The 18,491-nt window shown below is 39.4% G+C and overlaps 1 long non-coding RNA gene across 1 annotated transcript; it reads left to right on the plus strand.

Moving 5' to 3' along the window:
• The first annotated feature begins 9,936 nt into the window (after window positions 1-9,936).
• On the plus strand, window positions 9,937-17,448 carry LOC131407931 (uncharacterized). Its single transcript, XR_009220688.1, has 3 exons — window positions 9,937-10,201; window positions 10,285-10,585; window positions 17,284-17,448. It is a non-coding gene; the product is annotated as an uncharacterized LOC131407931 (long non-coding RNA).
• The last annotated feature ends 1,043 nt before the right edge of the window (window positions 17,449-18,491 follow it).

The following is an 18,491-nucleotide window of genomic DNA, read 5'->3' on the forward strand; positions in this document are numbered from 1 at the left end:
ACCAAACAGTCTCTTCTTTTTGGAATCTTCTCCTCTCTTGGTCTCCATGACAATCCGTTCTCCTGATTCTTTTGATGAATCTCAACATCTCTCCTCTCAACTTTCTTAGCTGGCTTCTTCCGTCATTGGTCAGCCCTTATATAATGCTGTTCCCAGATTTAATCCTTCACCTGTTTTTCATTTTCTCCTTACACCCTATTTCCTTGACTTCAATTATTATTTATAATCCAAACACCCTTAAATGTATACTTATACTTCTCTCTTAATCTCCAGATATGTATTATTATTTCTTTTTGGTGAGAAAGATTTGCCCTGAGCTAACATCTGTTGCCATTTTTCCACTTGTTGCTTGAGAAAGATTTGCCACGAGCTAACATCTGTGCCAATCTTCCTCTATTTTGTATGTGGGTCGCTGCCACAGCATGGCTGTTGACGAGTGGTGTAGGTCCGCACCGGGAATTGAACCTGGGACACTGAAGTGGAGTGTGCCAAACTTAACTATTAGGCCACGGGGCTGGTCCTAGATCTGTATATTTTGGGGGAGGGTGGTGAGGAAGATTGCCCCTGAGCTAACATCTGTGCCTATCTTCCTCTATTTTGTATGTGGGATGTTGCTACAGCATGGCTTGATGAGTGATGTGTAGGTCCACGCCTGGGATACGAACCCACAAACCCTGGGCCACCAAAGCAGAGCATGCAAATTTAACCACTATGCAACTAGGCTGGCCCCATCCCAGATGTGTATTTTTGACACCTTACTTGACATCTGGATTTTCCTTGGTAACCTCAAACGTAGGGTATATAAAGTAAAATGTGTCCTCTCCCACCCCAAATCAGCTCCTTATCCTGTAGTCCTTTTTCATTAGTGATATTACTATTTCCCCAGTTATTCAAGTGAGCTGACATTATCTATAACTTCTCCCTCTTTCTCATCCACCCTCCCCCCCGACCCTAATATCCAATCATTCTATTCATTTTACTCCTAAACAGCTCTCCAATCTATTCTTTCTTCTCCATCCTCACTGCCATCACCTTGGTTAAGGCTATCATTAGCTCTTGCTCAAATACTGCAGAAGCATTCTAAATTTTAGCTGCCATATTGTATTTCCAAAATATAAATACAATCATGTCACTCACCTGCTAAAATCCTTTACAGACCTCACCCTCAAAACTAGACAGACCAGAGTGGGGCTGTTAGGAAAAAAACAAGGGTAATTTACTACAAAAAACATTAAAGCAGATTCAAAGTCATTTCTATGGCAACCTTGTACTAACCTGCATTCTGACATGCTTTCTTAAGTGGAAAAGAAAGAAATGAAGTTAGAACCAGCACACTAGAATTCACATCAGCCTGGGACTGTCCACGGGAACTGTTCATGTGAATATCATTCACCATGTGTGTTGTGGAATAAAAGTTGGAAATTACTGGCCTGTGTCTTGATGATCACCAACTTCCAACATCTCTTCCTCTGCTTTGCCAGTCCATAGACTCGCTGGGTTCAGGGCTCAGGGACAGAGAGGCCTGCCAGTGACTCATGATAAATAAAATGCACAAGAGACTAAAAGTAGACACCAGAATCCTTATTTGACAATTTTCAATGTGAAATAGATTGGAATATCAACATTATATTGAAGGATGCTTTTGCTCCTTGTTATCAAGCCACATAGGAAGCCTAATTATAATCATAACATTGCTTTTTGGGCCTGGCTAAAGTATTCTGTTATATCTTTCTCATAATAAGGATGGTCTTGCTGATAGGATTGGAAATTGATAATCCCCTGTATCTATCTCCACAGTAGGGACAGCCTTGTCATTAGGCCTGGAAATAATTCAAATTTTATCTCCAGCAAGGAAATTTCACCCCCTGGGGCAATGCTGGGATGGAAAATGCTCACATTTGCTTCTCAGACTCTTTTTCTGTGCTTTGCAACTACACAATCTTTCTTAGACTTGTAATTTTTTCTTTCAATCAAGTTACAGTCAAACTATAGGTTTGGGAATTTTCCTGTCTCTGGGTGATTTTTCATGTCTGCTCTGAACTGTTATTCATTGTCTTTAGGGTTTCAGTATCACATGGTTGGTTACTTTCACAGGTTTCCAACTTCTTGAACTTGCTGTAGACCTCAAGTACCAACAACAACTGGTACTGACAACCAGAATGGAGGAATTAATCCTTTGAGAAAGTGATTGAGGGCTTCACAGAGGTAACATATGAGTTGATTCTTAAAGGATGGGTAGGGGTTTTTGAGGCAAAGTGACTGGCATTTACAAAGGGAAAGAGGCTTACAAAAACATGCTATGTCCTGGGAATGCTCAGAAATTTATTGGTATAGTTGTTTTGAAAGAGGGTGGGAAGTGGTAGGAGAGGAAACAGGTCAGGGTCAGATTATGGAGAACCTCATGTGCCATGGTACATCATAGGTATTCAACAGGGCCATTATTAGTAAAATGTGGACCCCACTGAAAAATCTAATGCCCACCTCAGCCCCTATAATATAAGTAAAAGCTTTTCTTTTTTTTCTCTTTTGCTTAGTGAGCAGGGTAAGTGAGCACGTTTATGCTTAGATAAGGTTTTGGGGAGGAAGGAGAGAGTGTGTTTTATCTTCTGTGGTAGAAGCAAGCATACCACAGAACGAGCTCCTGGCATGTGGCCTGGCACACAGTAGGCACTCAACAAATGCTAACTGAGTGAACAATTGGATGGATGGAGGGCAGACGCCTTTGTAACGGAGATAAGTAGTTTCCAAATCTTTAGAGTTGCTAATGGGTGCTTTGATGAATATGTATGTCCAAGGCAGCTGCTATTTGAGGCCAAATAAGGCAGAAATCAGAAATGTGGGTAGAGGTGGCAGCAGCATCTGGTCCCATATTGGCTTGGTGCTGACCTGACTGTTTCCTCTTGGGCTCCCAGCCCATGACACTTGGCAATGCTACCTCCACCACACCCCACAGAGCCAATGTTCACATTGCAGTAAATTGGCCACTCTATTTAATTTCATCTTAATTTCACCTCTGGGTTCCAGACTTGCTCCTCTCCTAAAAAGGTTTTTATCCCTCCCTCCTTGCTCATTAATGGTCCTTTATTACAAAAATCTATAGTAAAGAACAACCAAAATCCAAGAAAAAATTTTTTCACCCAATTATTATTTAATCCAATTAATGTTTGAATGAACGTTTGTCCTTGTTACTGTGCAGCTCTTTCCTAAATGCATACTCAATTATTACATATTTGCCTTAATACTATGGACTATTACATTTAACATTTTAATCTGACATTATACCATGCCTATTGTTCCACGTTATTTTAGTTTTTGTTTTCTTAGCTTTCCTTGTATCCACTTTTCCCCCACCCCCAAAATACTAACAGCCTGATGTATCCTAATTCCACTCAATTCTCATGAAACCACATACAAATATATATATTCTTTGATCATTGTTTTATAAAATGAAGCACACTACACACAGTCCTCTGCTATTTGCTTTTCTCATTTAATGATACACCATGAATGTACCTCTAGGTCAACAGATATAGACCCAATTCATTCAAAATATACCTGCCAAATGAGATTGTGCTGCAATGAATAAAGCTTCATTTATTGATAAACATTCAGGATTTTCCAGTTCCTACCAATAGTGCTGCAATAAATATTCTTGTATGTAAATTGTAGGGGAAGAGGGAGAATTCCCCTCTGCCTCTTCCCTTAAGGTTCTTATGGCTGGCCAAATAATTAGCAAGACAGTTTAGCAGGAGAAAATAATACCAAGTTTAATAACATGTATACATGGGAGAAACTCAGAAATGAGCAACTCCTCCCTCTGTCTAAGCTGCTTGCTTAAGTATTGTAGCTAAAGGCGAGGAAGGTGTTGGGGGTGGGTATAGGTCTGGGACTTCAGAGGGCAAGAAGACAATTCTTTTCAGGGTCATCTATAGATAATGTGGTCAGGGAGAGATAGAGTTTTTTGATAAAAGGGGCTTGGTGCCCCTCCCATTGTAACATCTATATTACATTATCATTACAGCCATCACGATAGAAGATCTGTTCCAGGAAGGAGCCACCATGTCAAATTCTTTAGGCAGTTAGTGCGGGAGGTCAAATGTCCCTCAGAGAAAACAATCAATGTAAAGAGATATATTTCAGGATGGCCAAATCTTGATCTTCCACAAAATCCTTCGTATATGTCTATTACTTCTTTAGAATATGTTCCTAGATTGTTAAGCAAAGATATGTGTAATTTAAATTTTAGTAAATGCTGTAAGATAACTTTCCCAAAATGTCACATTATCATATTCCCACAAGATGATCAACCTTTTTGTGCAAATATTCTGAGGAGGAGTAAAGCATGATAGTTAAGAACAGAAGTTCTGGAGAAAGACTACCCGGTATAACTCCTAGCTCTCCCATTACAACCTTGTGCAAGTTAAGTGTGACCTTGAGCAAGCTGAGTAATCATGCTGGACCTCAGTTTCATATCTGTAAAACGGGGCTAATAATAGTTGCCATGTATTATTGATATGTATAAAATGCTTGGAACAGTATCTGGCAAATAATAAGTACTCAGTAAGGGCCACCTACAATTATAGTTATGATGAATTAGAATATTAATATGATCAACTCACTATATTTTCTCCAGTGTTTTTTGTCATAAAGATAGGGTAGAAGTGTCCCCTTCCCTATTTCAATGGGAAAAAACAATCTCAAGAGTTATTCATACAAGCAAATCAGGATTTTCCAGCTGTCCATAGGTATGACACACCATTTAACAGTGTTTCTCAATGTGTGCCGAAAGTATTTCTTTCTGTCTATATCTTTCTTGCTTAATGAGCCCAAAAGAGCAATGTTCCTAAACTACAAAACAGCAACAGCTCATGGCCATTTTGGTACAGAATTGCTGCTAAGTTTTAACAGTAATAACAGAAAAATGTCTTTACTCTCTACCCCTTTTTTATTTGGGAGGATGTCAGTCTCTTTGTGTGAAAGGAATCAAGCTCCAGAGAAAAACCAGTTTTTCACCAATGACAGAAAGCGAACATTTTAGTTTATTGAGCCACTGATAGAACAAGCCACTCTGCATCTTTCAAGCTGTTTTGTTGGAGCATGTAGTGAACATTCCAAGTCTAAGTTTACACTAAATTCCAGTTTAAAGTGGATTCAAACAAACAGAAAGAGCAAATATTTGGAACTTGTTCTGCAGATTATTTTTGTGATTAAGAGACAAAAGTGACAGCAAGCTTATAGACAGGAAGCTTTTCTGAAGCAACTTTTAGAGAATGTTGCAGAATCAGTCCACATTCAATCCTACTGAATCCATCAGGCATTTACTGAGCACTTGCTACATAGAACGCATCATCCTAGATATTGGTGGGAGTGGAGCACAAAAAGAAACATGGCAGGATTAGGGCACTCTATGGCTAGCATTCTACTAGGGGAGAAAATACCACGCAGTCAGTGATAAGCTATACATTAGGTCTTTCTTGGTGTCAAATGAGAGAAAATCCCATTTAAACTGACTTAAACAAACAAAAATTATTAGCTCATGTAACAAAAGTACAGAGGTGCTGGCCTTAAATGTGGCTTGATCAAAGGGCTCACTGGGACCCCACTTCTGTTTCTGGATCTGCTCTCCCAAGTGTAGGTTTCACTCTCAGATTCTATGTGAAGGGAAGATGGCTTCCCACAGCTCCAGGTCTATATCCTCCAAGATTCAAGCCTAACAGAAAATAGGACTTCTCTTCCACAACAGTATGATGTAAGTCTTGGATGTAATTTTCAGTGACTTGAATTTGTTTGCAAGCTAATTCCTAAACATAGCACAGTGGCCAGAGGGATGCCATGTTCTAACTGGCCAATACTGAGTGACTTACCCAGCCCTGGAGACAAGAATGGAGTCAGTACTTTCCAAAGCAAATGGACCGAGGTTGAGAGAATGGGTGATACTTCAGAGAAAAATAAAAATCAGAGTTCTATTACCAGAAAGAGAGAAATGATTCAAAAACAAATATAACAGAGGAATAAACATAGTATGATAAGAGGATGGGGTAGAGACATATTCTGGCTTTAAGGATCTAAGAGAGAAACACTGAAGTGGAACAGAGTCCAAATCTCTTCCTATTCTGAGAATCTGTGATTATGGAGATTGCCTTAAAACAACTGCCCTATAAAATGTTGGCAGCGTGATCTGGTGCCTAAGAGTTCTTTCTGACTCTGATGTCAGACAAGTCTGAGTGTGAGACCCAGATCTGCCCCTCACATAACCTTGGGTCTCAAAGCCTGTCTGCATCTGTAATATAGGGGTAATAGGAGTCCCTACCTCATAAGGCTTTACAAGGATTAAATATGATATTTATTACAACACCCAGTGTTGCGACTAGATCCCCAAGTCTTGAGAGAGTATACATCTTTATATCATCATCTTCCATTTCCTTTTCAGTCCGCTGAAATTAGGGCTCCTCTTCATCATGCTAGTTAAACTTCTCTTACTAAGGATATGAATGACCTGCTAATTGCTAAAGCCAACGGGTAATTCTCAGCCTTTATTTGATTTGACTTCTGTATAATACTAACACTCTTGATCACTACTCCCTCCTTCTTGAAATTCTTTAATCTATTTTCTTCCATTATTTTTCTGTTCATCTATATCACCCTTCCTTCTCTGTATTCTTCTCTGGATCCTCTTCCTCTGTCCATCTCTTAGATTTTGGGTTTTCTGGGAGTCTATCTCTGTTTTTGTAGTAGGTATAGGATTATAATCACGACTGCTCATTGTCTTTTGAATACCCTTTCTATGTTAGGGGGAATTTCCATATTTAAATGGTAAATTTGGGCCGGCCCTGTGGCTTAGCGGTTGAGTGTGTGCGCTCCGCTACTGGCCGCCCGGGTTTGGATCCCGGGCGCGCACCGACACATTGCTTCTCCAGCCATGCTGAGGCCGCGTCCCACATACAGCAACTAGAAGGATGTGCAACTATGACATACAACTATCTACTGGGGCTTTGGGGAAAAAAAAAAAAAGGAGGAGGATTGGCAATAGATGTTAGCTCAGTGCCGGTCTTCCTCAGCAAAAAGAGGAGGATTAGCACGGATGATAGCTCAGGGCTGATCTTCCTCACAAAAAATAAATAAATAAAATAAATGGTAAATTTTCCAATGTAGTAGTCAGTATCCTTTGCAACAAGGATGCAGGCACACAATCTTGGTACTATCAAACAGTTCAAACCATATGAGACTTAACTAGAAACCTGGTATCCTTTAGTTATCACCTTCCAGTTTCCCCATCTTCTCAAGCTCTAAGCAACCATGAATCTACTTTCTGTCTCTATAGATTTGCCTATTCTGTTAATTTCATATAAACAGAATCATAAAATATGTGGTTTTTGAGGACTGGCTTCTTTCACTTAGCATAATGTTTTCAAGGTTTGTTCATGATGTGGCATATATCACACTTGATTCCTCTTTATGAACAAATAATGTTCCATTGTATGGATATATCATATTTTGTTTATCCATATATCAGTTGATGGATATTTGGATCATGGCAGATTCTATTATTACCACTCCTACTTTATTTTAGAGATAAAGAAACTAAATCTCAGGAAAGTAACTTGACCAAGGTCAGACAGCTAGAAAGTGGCAGAACTGAGACGCACACAAACCCAGGTGCATCTAATGCTTTACTTCTTGCTCTTAACCACTATACCACTGCCTCTCACCATGCTGTACAGTCTTGTAGACCCACAAAAAAGTAGATGGGGCAAGGCCAATAAAATTCTTATCAGAAATGTTTTTAGGAGCATGACTGAAATTTCATCCTGAAAAACAAGTAGGTGAGACTGTCCAAGAAATTTTTGAAAAATAAGCAAATTTTAAAAACAGGAAAATAGAGCTTAGCTCTATCAGATTTTAAAACAATATAAATCTACAATCATTAAATATTAATAGCCCACATTTACATAGCACTTACTGTAAGCTTCTATGAACAGTTCTAAGTGTTTTACATATATTAACTAATTTAATTGTCACAACAACTGTTTACGGTGTGTGTACATTACTGTCCTCATTTTGCAGATGAGAAAATTGAGGTGCAGATGAGAAAATTGAGGTGCTGGGAGTTTAAGTAATTTGCCCCACATTATAGAGCCGGTGGGTGGTAGAGCTGGTGTTTGAATTCAGGCAGTCTGACTCTAGACTTTGGGTTCTTAATCACTGTCTTCCTAAGCCAAACAAACAAACATAATCAAAGCAAACAAAGAAAAGAATGGTTATCAGAGCTCTAGGAGGGAGGCTATTTAAGTTTAAAAGAAACAAAAGATAACACAACGTTAAAAAGCAATACATTGACGTACAAAAAATTTTATTCTCTACCCCACACAAACCAAAATCAAATGGAAAGCAACAAACAGGGAAATAGTATTTGCAGTGTATATGGGAGATAAGAATTAATTCACATCAAAATTAACAAGAAAAATATTAAAGGACCAAATAGAGAGGTGAAAAAAGGACAGAAATAGATTATGTCCAAAAAAGACATACTTACTTGAGAAAAAATATTTAACCTCATTAGTAATGAAAGAAATGCAAGTTAAATCTATGATGATTTTTTTTCCTATCAAATAAGAAAAATACACAATATTGAAGAAGACTAGTCTTGGCGAGAGTGTAATAAACTGGCATTCTCAAACATTGCTGGTAGAAGCATAAACTAGTAAAGCCTATCTGTCAAATCATCTCGCAATATAAACAAAGAACCTTAAATATTTGTATCATTTGATCTCTCTTGGGAATCCAGCCTAAGGAAATAAGTATAAATTTAGAAAAGGCTTTATGTTCAATGACATTCATAACAATTCAGGTGAAAAATATTGGAAACTATTTAAATACCTAACAATGAGGAAATAGTTAAATAAATTATTTAATATATACACATTATGCTGCTATTGAAACAATATTTACCCAATAATGTAAAAAATTGAGGAAATTCCTGTTATTTTTTAAATGAAAAAAAAAAGCCAAGATACAAATTTATATTTATTACAAAATGTATATGATCACAGCTATTAAAGAAATAACCTAGTAAAAGACTAAAGTGAAACATATCAAATATACTAACTTGTTAAGGAATTTTTTTCTTTCCACTTTTTGTTATTTGCCAAGATTTCTATAATGAGCACTGACTACTTGTATAGTGGGGAAAAATAAACTTTGCTTTTAAAAAACAGTTAATGGGTTGTGTTATATGTGTGAAGTTGACTGATCCCAACTACTCCCATCTCTCCCTGGCACAGCTATCTGACCCAGGGGAGTGGTGTGCATATATCTCTTTGAAGCGCCAGCTCTGGAGATAAGCCCCCATTGACCTGTGGGCCTGCTGATTTGCTAGCAATGCCAGATAAGGAATTTTAAACACAGGAGGAAACTACAGAGCCACTGGCTGGCCTGCATCAGGAGGGCCCAGTCAGCGTGGTTTTTGTTTCCTCTGGTCAGTGGCCCTGAAAGAAAGCGAGATTACACTGTAGCTTTTGCACTTTGTCCAGGACGCCAGGCTCCACCACTTAAAGAGCAGAGGTGGACGGCTCTGGCAGCAGAGGAATGCCTGGCTGGAGAGAGAGAGGAAAACGACACCCGGTGGTGAAGGACGCAGATAAGATCGCCAAACAAAGACACTCGTTCTGGTTAACAGTTTCCAAAGACTGGGGAGCAAATAGAAACCTCTAGGGAAGAGGGATCAAATGTGAGTAGGAATTCCCTAGCCTGACCCGTGGGAAGGGTTAGGGGCCCTCGGAATTCTTTCTTCTGTTTTCATTCTTTCATGTGCCAGTTACTAATTGAGCACGGAGGATAAGCTGGATGTGACTCCTCATAGGTTTTGCTTATAGACTCACACAAGAGACAAACAGCCAGACAGACAATTAGACCCAATGTACAGGATGCTGTGGCTGTGAGATCAGGGGTATGTATCTTCAACTACAGAGGAAGGCTTTTTGGAGGATGTTGACTCTAAAGTAAAACCCTAGGAGAGGAGTTAGCCTGATGAAGGTGAATGGGGGTGAGAGAGAAGAAGGATCTTCCAGGCTAAGGAAATGGCTGAGACCTGCAAGCAAGAGAGGTACAAAGCATTTGGGGAAGCTTAAGACATCTAGATTGGAAGACAGGAAGACAGGAAGTGGTTTCTTCTAGCTCCCCTTATGCTGAGTTATGGAGAAAGGTAAGAGGAAAAAGAAGAAAAATAGATTTGCAAAAGCCTCTGTCTTCTTTGTCTCAAAACCTTGCCCTTTTCTTTTGTCCCAGAGTATGCTGTTCTTGGCTCTCCTACCCCTTGTGCTGCTGTTTCAAGGCTGCAAAGGAAATGAAGGGACAGAGACAGCCCAAGGTTGAGGCCTGAGATTCATATAGACGCTGCTGCCATCACACACAGATGACACCAACCAGCCAGGCCAAAGCGGACTCATGTTGCCCATAAACACTGCAACTGCAATCATTTTCAGTCCCAAGAGGCCAATGGTGGGGATGGGGATGTCATTCAGTCATTCTGCATATGTTGAGTGAAGAGTGGGTATCCACTGATGTGATTCGCAGCCTCACTGGCGAGGTAAAACTTGCAAACATGAATGGTATATATTTACTTGATATGAGACTATAGTGGAGTGTGTGTGTGGCGGGTACAACAAACTTTTATTGAGTCCTTATTATGTGTTAGGCACTATGTGAAGTGCTGGGGAGAAAAAGATGGAAAAAGGCTATCCTAAAGTAGATAAGAGTCTACTAGCCTGTATATATATGTAGTAGAAAGAGAACAAGATGGGAAATGAGTATTGAAATGCAATTTAAAAGTAAATCCTGGGCCGGCCCCGTGGCTTAGCGGTTAAGGGCGTGCACTCTGCTGCTGGCGGCCTGGGTTCGGATCGCGGGCGCGCATCGATGCACCACTTCTCCGGCCATGCTGAGGTGGCGTCCCACATACAGCAACTAGAAGGATGTGCAACTATGACATACAACTATCTACTGGGGCTTGGGGGGGGGGGAATAAATAAATAAGTAATTAAAAAAAAAGTAAATGCTTAATTATCGTGTGAACATATTAAGATAGATTCATTGGCTCTCTGCCCTTTTGTATAACTCATTTTAGGAATAAACTGACTAACAGGTGGGCATCTCACAGCTCCTTCATGAAAATATGACATGGTCAAAAGGACATGAAGTCAGAGAGCTCTGACTTTGAACTTAGCACTGCACTCATTCAACTTGTGTCCCTGGGCAGGTTGCTTAAGCTTTCTGAGCCTCAGTCTCCTCATCTAAAACAGATAGCAGTAGCTGTGTGTGGCAGATAATGTTAGTGGTCTACCCAATGACCAATGTCCCCTTCTTTTTGCTATCGACGTTCTCCCAGCTATGTTTGGGGGAGGAAAGTGCCTAACCTCAGTGTGGGTTCATGAGTGGTCCAAGGCAGGAGTTGGCAAACTTCTCTGTAGGGCCAGACAGTAAAATTTTAGCCTTTGCAGGCCATTGAGTCTCTGTCACAACTCTGCCATTGTAGCATGAAAACAGCCATAGACAATATGTCGCTATGTTACAAGGAAACTTTATTTACAAAAACAGGCAGTGGTCTCGACCTGGTTGCTGCTTGCCCATCCCTACTGTAAGGCAACCCTGACATCCTATTCCCTACTTTCTCCACCTTCTTTTCAACTGAAGGTGTCCATGTGATCCAGTTCTGGCCAATGATACCTAAGTAGAAGTCTGATGAGAGGGTTCCTGGGAAAGTTTTTGCTTTCCTGATAAAATGGAGACTAATGTGGCTCACCTTATACTTTCTCTCAATTCTACTTTGAATGTGGATGTGATATCTGGAACTGATGCAGCCATCTTGCAATCATGAGATGACAAGCATAAGACTACATGTTAACTTGCTAAGGATAGTGATGCAGAAAAAGAGACTAGTTTCTTGATGTCATCACTGAGAAGCCGAATCAATGCCAACACTACCTGTTGGACTACTAAACCCATAATTTTTTAAGCCACTGTGGTTAGATTTTCTGCATTTTGCAGCCAAATCTATTCTTAAGTAATTTCAATATTTGTTGTTAGTGCCATCAACTAGATTCCAGCTCCTAGGGACCCTGTGCACCACAGAGTAGAACCCTGCCCAGTCTTTTTTGTGCCATCGTCTCACCTCCTGGTGCTATATCAGACAATGCTCTGCTGCTATTCATAGGATTTTCATGACAAATTTTTTTAGAAGTGGGTGGCCAGGTCCTTCTTCCTAGTCTATCTTAGTCTGGAAGCTCTGCTGAAACCTGTCCACCATGGGTGACCCTACTGGTGTTTGAAATACTGGTGGCATAGCTTTCAGCATCACAGCAACACACAGCCACCACAGTATGACAACCGACAGACAGGTGGTGTGGTGCCCTGCCTGGGAAATGAACCCCGGCCATGGGTGAGAGTGCCAATCTTATCCACTAGACCACTTGGGCTATATCACAGGCTTACTGTGAACATGAGATGAGACTAATATACAAATCACACAGTAGGTGCTCAATAAATGATGGTTCTTTTCACAGAAAATTGATATCATTCATTTTGTGATCAGTAGTGTTAACATTTTGCACAAGCTCCTTTTAAGAATAAGTCACCTAGAATGGAAAATTTTTCAGAATCATCTTTAGTTTCACACTAATTTTAAGTTTCCAAGGCCTCAGAAAGATTAGGAAAGGGAAGGACTAGAAAGAATATCTAGTTTAGCGGGAGCCTGAGTATGAAAAGATCCCAGGTAACTGTCAGACAAATTGGAGAAACAGTCTCTCCCTAGTAACTACGAACGAAAGTGTCCTTCTGCATTCCCTTCTTCGGCTGCTTGCCAAGGCTCCTCGTGCCTGCCTGCAGCTGACTTCAGAGGTGAAGTAATGTAGGGTGCCTCACACAATTTATGGCTCACAGAGACCCTCAGTAGATGCTACTCTATTTTCCCTTCCTCTCTTCTCCCTGCCTTGGACTCTCACAGTCTCAGCTTTGTAAAGAATCAAACTCAGTGTGGAAGGGAGCCTCACGAAGAAGACACTGGAAGCCTGAAGGAGGAGGAGGAGATGTCAGAGAATAATTAGCCACAGGATTGGGAACAACAGGGAACAAGGGTTTACAATTGTTCAGAGTCAAGTAGTTCAGAAACAAGTTTCTGGGAAGCAGGTGTCTGGGATCTCTCTCTCTCTTAAAATAGCTCTGTGTGTGTGTGTGTGTGTGTGTGTGTGTGTGTGTGTCTCAGCTTAAAGTACCCATGCAGAGACAGACAGTATCTAATAAATGTTTGTGAAAGTATGGATTAATGGGTAGGTGGATAAATGGATGGATCACCAAAGTTAGGAACGGATAATGTGAATGTAGAGCAGTCTCTTGGTCTGCCCTGGCTTTGTGAGAACTTTTAAAATTCTATTTCCAACTACTCAATTCTTCTGTTATAAGATGAAAGCAGCCACAGACAATATGTAAAGGAACTCACATGCATGTGTCCCAGTAAAGCTTTATTTACAAAAGCAGGTGGTGGTCTGGATTTGGCCTATGGGTCATAGTTTGTCCATCCCTGCTCTGGACTATGTCTGTGTCTGGGAGTTCCTCCTGGAACAGCAGCAGCCATTTGGCTACCAGCCTGAGAATGGAGATGGACAGGTGCAGATAAAGACACCTGGTGCCTTGATGGGAGCCTCTAATCCTGATACACCTGAAACCCACCCTCACTCTGTGCTTCTTATCTGTGAGATATGAGATTTCCTTTTCATTTATGTCTGCTTGAGTGGGCTCTTCTCTTACTTGAAGCCCAGAGCATCCTAGTTGCCATATTTCCCTAAGAGGAAATGTTCCCCCTGGTCTATTTCCCTCAGTAGCTTTAGTGGAACAGTAAATGTTCTGAAGGCTGGAAGTAGTAGGAGAAATAAAGATAAAAAGAAATTCCTCCTTACTGAGATTTCCCAGAGCACAAATTCACTTTAATTTAGTAGATTTTAAAATCCTTTAGGAATTGCTATACTACAAAATACCCTGAACTATCACTGATGTGCTACAGTAGTGTTTAAAGAGGCCTGCCGATGACGGGGATAGAGCTCCCTTCCCTGTTTAATGGGCTAAGTTCACTGAGTCACTCATTTCAACTGTCCTTTGTTTGTGACTTACTGTTTCAGAAGGTGTAAATTTTATCTCTACCAATTTAGAGAAAAGCTCTTTTATGGCAGGAAAGTTTTTGTGGATCTCACAGAACTGGGCATTTAACAGATGTGCAACATATGCATTATTAATTGAATTTTTGAATGGGTATTTTCGTGAGCATATTATGGAAATAAGAACTATTTGAGGTCATTTTAAACAGCCCCAGTCTGATTTAAGCTACCTATTGCCAAAATATATATATATATATATATATATATATATATATATATATATATATATAATCTCTCTGGGAAATGTTTTTAAAATTCAGCTAATGATTGAACTATTGATTCAATCTCTCTCTAAGGGGAGTATCTTCCCTCACCAAAACTTCTACAGCATAAACTTGTACCATGGGAGCCCACTCTTCTATGATGTAGTTATCGCAGTCAACATATCACAATATGCACAGGTTTACCATTCTTTTTCTAAAATTAACAAGACATTCATTGTTAGGTATGAATATCAGAGGTTGGCCTGTAACTGTGGGGCAGTTTTCCAACACAGTTGGGTAAAATACATAAGAGTAGTAGGAAAGGAGATGAAATTAGTTTATTATGGGAAGCAAGGAAAAAAAACAGAAAAGATCAGTCTGGTTTAGACTTGCCTTAATTACAGCCTATATGCAATGAAATGTGGTAATTTGATCCTACTTGATTTAATGGTATAATCCTTTTGTTGCACTAGTAAATAGCCCCAAATTGCCTTTTGTATGAATTATGTTGCAAGAAATGTGTAATTCTATCAGAGAGACTGCTTAAATAAAAGAGGTAGAATTTTAAAGGTGGTCTTAAAAAAATGGGAATTTTTTTTTTAAATTGAGATTCCTACAGACTCTAAGCACCTTTTAAAAAAATTACAGATTTATTTTCCTGACTGTGTAAATAATATGTACATACTGTAGAAAGTACAAAGAAGAAACTAAAAATTATACATAAGCTTAAAATCCAAAGATAACCACTGTAAAAATTCTGGGGCAGTTCCTTCTAGCCTCTCTCTTGAACATAGAAAAAGAGATTTATTTTAAGATCTATGGTTAAGATCATATTGCACATCATAAACATTTTCCCAGAGTATTAAGAATTTTTCATTAAGCTTTGTAGATGACCTTTTATTTTAGTTATTTTTCAGTACACTATATCCTCCCCCTCCATTTCGGTCTAAAAGATAAAACACTATGGCATTGAAAAGATTTTTAAAGTAAAAATTATTCACAATTCTATTATTCTAGTATAACTATTCTCATTTTTCCTACTTTTTCCCTTACAGAGTGGAAGCTATTTTGTATTGTATTACATAGTAAATTCCTCTCAATTTGACCATGGAAATCTTTCTTCAGAGAACATCTTATGGCAGTGGTTCTCAAAGCGTGGACCCTGCACCAGCAGCAGCAGCAGTATTACTTAGGAATTTTTTAGAAATGCAAATTTTCAGGCTCCATCCCGGACCTACTGAAACAGAAATAAGGGTAGGGGGTCGGGGAGGAGGAAGCAGCAGCAGCAATATGTTTTTTTAAATAAGTTATGCAGGCAATTCTGATTCATACTAAAGTTAGAGAACCACTGTCCTGTGGGGTCAACCTTCTGCAGAATATCTTTTGAAAAACAATCTGCAAATTGCCTTTCTGACCAGTCTCTATAGTTCCTGGAAGGTTATGGATACAAACTGCTGGCTGCCTCTGTTCCCTCAAGGGTAGAAAAGGGATATTAGCTGCCTCCCAGGATAAGGATTAAATATAATAATTAGTAAAAGTGTTTTGTGAACTATTAAGTGGTGAAGTGATCTATAGATATGAGTTATTGTTATGGTGACCTCGAGTTTAAGCTGAAAGATTTATATTACTAAGCTCTGGGGAAAGCCAAGTGGAATGTGGACACAGATGGTTCTTAGTGTTCACGTATTCAACTTATACACAACTCGATTTTCACACATTACACATGCCACCCCTAAAATGCCTTTCCCACACCGAATCTGGAATTTCCTACACTTGCAGTTTAATGATCAATTTGAGGTATCCCATGGCTGCACCACCTGCCAATGCATAGCTCTGCTTTGGCAGGGTCACATCTTTTTCTATTTTGCAGTTTTTGTGCATATTTTATTACATCTTGCCATTATTATTTGCAAAGAAAATAAGAGAGAAATAGGGAGACGCAGTCCTCAGCCATGTTTAGTTTCTATTACATTTCTTTGGCAGTCTTAGACTATGATTGTTCAGATTTTTGTTTTATGCATGTAATAGCTTTTCAAATATCACCTCGTTACACAAATTGGTATTTCCCTCAAGTTCTCCTCTGCTCCCTGTGTTACTCCCGCTTCCTCTGGTCAGTGTGTTCTTCTTGCTCCTTCTTAGTCTCGATGTCTGGTGGTCTTCAGACGCCTGGTAATCTCTAGTTGTCTGGTCATATTTTTATGATTTTAGGTACCGAGTGTGGGCTCCCTCTGCAGCTGCTTCGGCTCATTTCCCCCAATAGGCATCTCCCCTAAAAGAAAGAGTGGCTGTGATCTTCATATAAGTGGGTTGGGCCTTAACCAAGAGACTCTACTTAAGGGACTTGGGCCTGGGGCAGACCAGCAGCCTGAAAACCCCCTACCCTCTCTACCCCCATCTCTTCCCCTCATTGCCAGGCAAGGAGGGCTTTACTTTGGCACTGGAGGACTTCAACAAATTTTTCACCTAAGATTCAAAGATGACTTAGGTTTTTTATTCTTTCTGAGTCCATTCTGAAAGTTTCGATTGATCTCTCTCAGCCCTCTACCCACACACATCACTATCCCTCCCCAGGTAGGAAGTTCACATTATTTGGAGGGATATTCTCTTGGAGTTTGAGCTCAGGATCTAAGGCTGCTGCTACTGCTGGCGACTCAGTGGTGGTGATGATGGGGGAGTCAGGGATATGACTGGCTTTGCCGCTTTGGATGAAGGTGTGTAATTAATTATCCGGATAATTAATGATCTTGTAATGAATTAAAATTATCCAGATAATTAATTATCTCAGGGCCCCCTACTGCTCTTGACTTATAGTGACCCTGACTCTCAGCTGGGAGTTTCTTTTAATCTTTTATCTTTCTGATCCAATCTATTTTTTATAGATTTCTCTAGAACGATGGTTCTCCAAGTATAGTGCCTGAACCAGCAGCATCAGCAACACCTGGGAACTTGTTAGAAATGCAAATTGTTTATCCATAATACTGCTGATGAGCATTTGGTTGTTTCTAGATTTTTGACTATTATAAATAAAGATGCTGTGAACATTCCTGTGCAGGTATTTTTGTGGACATATCTTTTCATTTCTATTGGTTAAATATCTAGAAGTGGAATTGTAAGACGAACCCAATCTGAAATAATCCCAAAATTCTTCATAATATGATCCACTGATGGTACAGTGTTATGAATTTATGCTTTAATAGTTGCCATGTAAAATACAAAGAGTCCAAAATATTGCATTTGGGACATACTTATACTAAAAAATTATTCGTTGTTTATCTCGAAATCCAAATTTAACTGGCTGTCCTGTATTTTTTTCTTATTTTTTTTGCTAAATATGCCATCCTTAATTTCTTTTTATTATCATTTATGTTATATTAAGGGTTTTGGAGGGTGGAAGAAGCAAGATTGACTTGTATGATCATTCCACTATCTTGATCCAAGATAAAAATTTGGTAGAACACTGATAGCATCATAATCCACTTATTAGTCTGCTCATTCCTCTGCAAAATACTCTGCCTAAGCTGGTGAAAAATTACCATCTGAAACTAAATCAATATCTTATGTTTACAAAATGTCATTTCAAATAGGCTAAGAGTAGAATTTGAGGTAAGAAATTACTTTAGATAAGAAATTTTATTATCTATAGTTAATGTTTAACTTGTGTTTTGAACTTTTTTTTTTTTTTGGTGAGGAAGACTAGCCCTGAGCTAACATCTGCTGCCAATCCTCCTCCTTTTGCTGAGGAAGATTGGCCCTGGGCTAATATCTGTGTCCATCTTCCTCTACTTTATATGTGGGATGCCAGCCACAGCATGGCTTGATGAGCAGTGCATAGGTCTGCACCTGGGATCTGAACCTGTGAACCCCGGGCTGCCGAAGCATGCAAACTTAACCACTACACCACCAGACCAGCCCCTTGAATGTTTTTAATAATCACATATATATTGTATAACACTCAGGTTTCTATTTTTAATCCAAGATTAAAACATTTATAACATATATTAGGGACTTTATAATTTTTTTAGCTCTTGGGGATAAAATTCCTCACATAACATGTAAGGCTGTTGCTTGATTTTCATATATTAAACTT

This window comes from Diceros bicornis, chromosome 7, assembly GCF_020826845.1.
Source record: "Diceros bicornis minor isolate mBicDic1 chromosome 7, mDicBic1.mat.cur, whole genome shotgun sequence".
In the NCBI taxonomy this organism is placed as follows: domain Eukaryota; kingdom Metazoa; phylum Chordata; class Mammalia; order Perissodactyla; family Rhinocerotidae; genus Diceros; species Diceros bicornis.